General features: G+C 43.0%; 1 long non-coding RNA gene across 1 annotated transcript; it reads right to left on the bottom strand.

Annotated features, from left to right (window-relative positions):
* Nucleotides 1-870: 870 nt before the first annotated feature.
* Nucleotides 871-2,916, bottom strand: LOC125928135 (uncharacterized). Its single transcript, XR_007459569.1, has 2 exons — nucleotides 2,673-2,916; nucleotides 871-1,036 (listed from the first exon to the last, which is right to left on the bottom strand). It is a non-coding gene; the product is annotated as an uncharacterized LOC125928135 (long non-coding RNA).
* Nucleotides 2,917-7,082: the final 4,166 nt, after the last annotated feature.

Genomic DNA, 7,082 nt, shown 5'->3' with positions numbered 1-7,082 from the left:
GGATGTGGGTCCAGACAGGGCTGGGAGTGGGAAGGTATGGAGTGGACTCTCTTAGGGGCTGACTCTGTCTTCTATCCCCTTCTGCTGTCACACTGTGCCCACACCCTATCCGTGACTCTCCAGGACCAGTTTCCAGGAGAAGCCCTCAGACCTTTGCCTTCTCAAAGGAATCACAGATGTGTGGGATCCAGGGTCCAACAGCCCCTTCAACTCACAGTCCCCTCACTGCTCTCTTGGAGAGGGAAGGCCCTCCTGCATTAGCTAAAGCCCACTCATATTTTCTGTTGCTCCAGGCGTCCATTGTTTTCATCAGAGAAAGGAAGAATACATTCATACCTAGAGGAAGCCAGGAGGGCATCATATCAACTGTCCTGTGGGTGTTACCTCTTGTCATATCTAGTGTCACTGACTCCTGAATAGAATGGAGCCCCAGAGGGCAGGGTGCTCTGTGCTCTGTGTATTGGATCACAGTCAGCTCCTAAAGAAGTGCCTGCACATGGTGGGGCTTCCTGTAGGTTTGATGAATGAATGAACCCAACCAGCCCCATCACAGATATTTGAGTGGGGCTCAGACCCCCAGGTGGAGCCTCAAATCTCCTTTTCAAATAGGAAAACAGCCCAGATCAAGACCTGGTGATAGTGAGGGATAAGCAAAAACTTCATCATGGGGAAAGGACAATGATAACCCAGCACAGCACAACCCTGCCAGCAGACCTTTCCACAGGGCCAGGTGCACTTTCCCTGTGGAGCCCCACTGACTCTGCCCCAGTCAGAGGAACAAACTGAGACTCAAGGCCTGTACATGGCCAAATCCAACTGAACTGTGGAGAGACTGGGTGCTCACCTTGTAAACAAGACTTCCAGCACCTGTTGGGTGGTGAAAAAGCTCTGTATGTGCCCAGAAATGTGGAGACATAGGTAGGGTCTCTGCAAGGAAGGTGGGCACCTGATGTCAAACTTGCTTCTTCAGCAGGCCTGCCTGGATGGTCCACACTGCAGAGGTCTCATTCATGTTCACAGTTGAGGCATTTTTACCCTGAGGTGGAATAGAGGAGGGACACACAGTCAGAGACAGCACCATCACCACTAGAAGGGTTGGGGTCCAGAATGCAGACCAAACCCCCAAGCCCTCAGTGACTTGTGGCAAGAGTGAGAAATAGGTGCCCACAGTTGAAAAAAAGGATCTTGGTATTAAAACTAGAATTTTAGGTGGGGAATGACCAAGCATGTTAGTATCTCAAGTCAGATTGTTAGCTATTGACGGCACCTCCTTGCATTACCAGCATAGACTCTGTGATTTTTTTTAATGTTTATTTTTGAGAGAGACAGAGACAGAATGCGAGTGGGTTAGGGGCAAAGAGAGAGGGAGACACAGAATTTTAAACGGGCTCCAGGCTCTGAGCACAGAGCCCGACGCGGGGCTCAAACTCACAAGCTGTGAGATTATGACCTGAGCTGAAGTTGGACACTCAACTGACTGAGCCACCCAGGCACCCCGACCCTGCTATTTCTGACAATACATCCCATTCCAGAGACGAGAAGACAGAAGCTTTTTCTGGGGTAGGAGGGATTAAGATAATAAGACATGCGGGATGTTCCGTGCAGCACTGTGACATGGTAACAGAAGGGAATCGTGTCAAAGTCCTGCATCAGTAAAGGGATGAATGGGTGTGATAACTGGTCTCCCTTCTAGAATGTCATGCAGCCCAGTGAGGCTCCTGCTCCTGACTTGGAGGGACCCCAGGGATGTGTCCCTTGACAACCAAACTGCAGAGCAGCAGACCTACTACTGTGAACCCCATGTCCCTTTGGGCAAAAATCTCCCTCATCATGATCATGTGCCAGACTTAAAGAAGGTATGGAAGGATGGTCAGGCCAACAGGGACACCTGGGAACAGGAGTTAGGAAAATATGTACAACAATGCAAAAATACTCTAGACTGAATGGGACATGAAATGGTGTCAGGTCTCTTTTCTGATATTCCTACAAATAAGTGGACAGTGACTTCGCATCTGGCCATGGCAGGGGCTGGGCCATGAGGGCAAGTTTGAGGAGAAAATGGGGATCCATAGTCATCTGGGAGCAGAAGTCTGTGAAGGAGACAAGGGAAGTATCAGTGTGGCTTCTAGGACCTGGAATCCTTTTAGCTGCCTCTGGGCCCTAGGTTTTGAGTCTCCCTGTACCTACACTCGCCCTGAGCCAGTGCTGCATCCTGTTGGTGGTGTGGGGCATCCTCCTGTCCTTCATGGAAGTGGAGCAAATTATCTCATTGTTCAGCTCCTGCCCTAAAGACAGTGCCCAGCAGCTGAGTAGGTGGCCTCAGAGCCCTGTCTGGCTGCCTTTACTGGTCCTCAGACACAGGTGACTCCATTCCAGACATACCACACCACAATGTGCACAGACCTCCACCAAGGAGGAAAAAGCCACATAGTTTGAGGACCTTGGATGAACCCTGGTACAGGTAAGAGGCACCCCAGGAATCCTTTTTCTACCCTACCCACCATGACATCAGTGTGGACATGATGGGACACCAGGGTATCCAGTGCCCTCCAACCTCCTCAAGATCAGGGCAGGACCTCCCCACATGTCCATCTTTCCTTGAAACTGAAGAGAAGGGGATGGGACTTCCCAGGAATGGATCAGAGAGGTGACCTGACCTGAACTGAACTTACCTAGACCGCTCTGTATTACTTTATGGAACTTCCTGAAACAGCCTGAGGCATTGGGAGTGAGAGTTGAGCCAATACTTCCAACATCCAAAAAAACTTCTGGAAGCCAGAGCCCCGGTAATCCAGCAAACAGCAAAAGAACATCTTTCACTATGGAGTGTCTCCAGCCTAATAAGCCTGGCATAGGATTGTACTAGAATATGCATGCCTGGTTACTGGGGTTCCAAGTTCTGTTGGGGTGTATTGTTAAGGAAGTGACTTCACTGCCTAGGATCCCCTACCTGAATTCCCTTCTGGGATAATATCTATGCAAGACACCCAAATATATAAATCAATTAATCACAAACATAAACAAACTCATTGATAATAATACCATAATAGTAGGGGATTTTCACACCCCATTTATAGAAATTGACAGACCATCTAAGCAGAAAATCAACAAGGAAACAATGGCTGTTTCTACTATACCAGATGGACATAACATATATTCAGAACATCTCATCATAAAGCAGCAGAATACACATTCTTCTCAAGTGCACATGGAACTCCATAATAAATCACATACTGGGTCACAAATCAGCCCTCAACAAGTACAAAAAAATCAAGAATATGCCATGCATATTTTCAGACCACAATGCTATGAAACTTGAAATAAACCATAAGAAAAAATTTGGAAAGACCACAAATACTGGGAGATTATAGAACATCCTACTAAAGAATAAATGGGTTAACCAAGAAATTATAGAAGAAACTAAAAAATACATGGAAGCCAAAGAAAATTAAAACACAACAGTCTAAATCCTCTGGGATGCAGCAAAGGGGGTCATAAGGGGGAGGTATATAGAAATCCAGGCCTTCCTATAGAAGGAAGAAAGGTCTCAAATACACAACTCAACCTTACATCACAAAGGAGCCTGAGAAAGAATGGCAAATAAAGCCCAAAATCATCAGGAAACAGGAAATAATAAAGATTAGAGCAGAAATCAATGATATACAAAAAAATAGTAGAACAGATCCATGAAACCAGAAGCTAGTTCTTTGAAAGAATTAACAAAATTGATAACCCCCTAGCCAGACTGATAAAAAAAAAAAAAAAAGGAGAGGACCCAAATAAATAAAATCATGAATGAAAGAGGAGAGATCACAACCAACACCACAGAAATACAAACAATGATAAGAGAATATTATGCCCAATTACATGCCAAAAAAATTGGGCAATCTGGAAGAAATCGACAAATTCTTAGAACATATAAACTACCAAAACTGAAACAGGAAGAAATAGAAAATTTGAACAGACCCATAACCAGTAAAGAAATTAAATCAGTAATCAAAAATCTCACAAGAAAAAAGAATCCAGGGCCAAATGTCTTTCCAGGGGAATTCTACCAAACATTTAAAAAGACTTACCACCTTATCTTTTGAAGCTGTTCCGAAAAATAAAAATGGAAGGAAAACTTCCAAACTAATTCTACGAGGCCAGCCTTATCTTGATTTCAAAACCAGACAAAGACCCCACTAGGAAGGAGAATTATAGGCCAATGTCCCTGATGAACCTGGGTGCAAAAATTCACAAGATACTAGCAAACTGGATCCAACAATACGTTTTTAAAAAGTATTCACCACAATCAAGTGGGAAGTATTCCTGGGATGCAGGGCTGGTTCAATATCTGTGATCCATCACATTAATAAAAGAGAACCACATGATCCTCTCGATAGATGCAGAGAAAGCATTTGACAAAATACAGCATTCTTTCTTGGTAAAAACCCTCAAGAACGTAAGGATATATGGAATTTACCCCAATGTCAAAAAGGCCGTAAATGACAGATACACAGTTAATATCATCCTCAATGGGGAAAAACTGACAGCTTTCTTCCTAAGGCAGGAACATGACAGGGATGTTCACCTTCACCACTGTTGTTCAACATACTGTTGGAAGTCCCAGCCTCAGCAATCAGACAACAAAATGAAATAAAAGCCAGCCAAATCAGCAGGAAGAAGCCATACTTTCACTCTTCAGAGACGACATGATACTCTACGTGGAAAACCCAAAAGACTACACCAAAAAAATTGCTAGAACTGATACATGAAGTCAGCAAAATCACAGGATGTAAAATCAATGTACAGAAATCCATGGCATTTCTATACACCAATAATGAAGCAGCATAAAGGGAAATCAAAGAATCGATCCCATTTACAATTGCACCGAAAAGTATAAAATACATAGGAATAAACATAACTAAAGAGGAAAACAATCTATACACTGAAAACTACGGAAAGCTTATGAAAGAAATTGAAGAACACACAATGAAATGGAAAAACATTCCATGTCCATGGATTTCAAGGACAAATATTGTTAAAATGTCAATAGTCCCCAAAGAGATCTATATCTTCAGTGCAATCCCTATCAAACTACTACAGTATTCTTCACAGAGATAGAACAAACAATTCCAAAATGTGTATGGAACCAGAAAAGGACCCAAAAAGCCAAAGTAATGTTGAAAAAGAACCAACTGGTGGGGCATCTGTGTGGCTCAGTCGGTTGAGTCCAACTTCAACTCAGGTCATGATCTCCTGGTTCATGAGTTTGAGCCCCGCGTCAGGCTCTGTGCTGACAGCTCAGAGCCTGGAGCTTGCTTTGAATTGTGTGTTTCCCTCTCTCTCTGGTCCTTTCTCTCTCTCTCTCTCTCTCTCTCTCTCTCTCTCCCTCTCGTAAATAAACATTAAAAAAATTTTTTTAAAGAAACCAAACCAGGAGGCATCACAATTCCAGATTTTAAGCTGTATTACAAAGAGGTAATCATAAAAACAGCATGGTGCTGGCACAAAAACAGACACATAAATCAATGGAACAGAATAGAGAACCCAGAAATGGACCCATAAATGTATGGCAAATTTATCTTTGGCAAAGCAGGAAAGAGTATCCAATGGAAAAGAGACAGTTTCTTCACCAAATGGTGTTGGGAAAACTGCACAGTGACATGCAGAAGAATGAACCTGGACCACTTTCTTACACCATACACAGAAGCAAACTCAAAATGGATGAAAGACCTAATGTAAGACAGGAAGCCATCAAAATCCTAGGGGAGAGAACGGGCAAGAACCTCTGACCTCAGTTGCAGCAATATCTTACTTGACATGTCTCCTGAGACAAGGGAAACAAAAGCAAAAATGAAATATTGGGGTCTCATCAAAATAAAAAGCTTCTGCACAGCAAAGGAAACAATCAGCAAAACTAAAAGACAACCGATGGAATGGGAGAAGATAATTGCAAGTGACATATTGGATAAAGGGTCAGTACCCAAAATCTGTAAAGAACTTATCAAACCCAACACCCAAAAAAACAAATAATCCAGTGAAGAAATGGGCAAAAGGCATGAATAGATACTTTTCCAAAGAAGACATCCAGATGGCCAACCGACACATGAGAAAATGCTCAACATCACTCAATTGTCCCCTGCTGATGAAAGACCTTTGGCTGGCACCTGCAGGGTCTTTAGTCCTTTGGAGGCAATAAACCTTCTTCCAAAAGGAAAGTAAATGTTCTCTCCCAGTGCTCCGGAGAGATCCCTGCACCATGCTATGCACTCCAGGACCAATTCCCTCCTTCCCAGGAGTGCACGCCACAGCTTTGCTCTGAAGAAAGTTGAGCACTTCCAAAAGAGTTTGAACTCCAAATGCTCGCACCTGCCAAGCTCTCTCCCCCAACTGTTGAGATCTTTTTGCCACTCCACAGACAGATTTTCTGAGTTTTCCAAGTGATCTGACCTCAATACAGCTATGTTTGAGGAAAAGGAAAGCCCAGGACCCCCCTACTTCTCTGCCATCTTAACTCTTCCCACTTCTGCCCATTTTTTAATGAGATGGTTTGGCTTTTTGCTATTGAATTGTATTAGTTCTTTTTATACTTTGAATATTAACCCCTTGCCAGGTAATATTTGCAAATATGTGATTCTGTTTAGTAGATTTCTTTTTCATTTTATTAACAGCTTCATTTACTGGGCAAGAGCTTTTTAGTTTGAGGTACTCCCACTTGTTCACTTTTGCTTTTGTTGCTTTGCTTTTGATATTAAATCCAAAAAATCATTGCCAAGACTGATGTCAAATAATTTATTCCCTATGTTTTCTTCTAGGAGTTGTATGATTTCAGCTCTTATATTCAAATCTTCAATCCATTTTGAGTTGATTTTTGTATGTGGTGTATGGCAGTGGTCAGTTTCATTCTTTTATATTGGCTGTCTAGTTTTTCCAATACCATTTTTTTTTATTGTTAAGGTTTATTTATTTTTTGAGAGAGGGAGAGAGAGAGATACAGAGCATGAGCAGGGGAGGAGCAGAGAGAGAGGGAGACACAGAATCTGAAGCAGACTCCAGGGTCTGAGCTGTCAGCACAGAGCCTGATGCAGGCTCAAACT

This window comes from Panthera uncia, chromosome E3, assembly GCF_023721935.1.
Source record: "Panthera uncia isolate 11264 chromosome E3, Puncia_PCG_1.0, whole genome shotgun sequence".
Classification (NCBI taxonomy): domain Eukaryota; kingdom Metazoa; phylum Chordata; class Mammalia; order Carnivora; family Felidae; genus Panthera; species Panthera uncia.
This window is presented reverse-complemented; position numbering and strand designations above follow the sequence as displayed.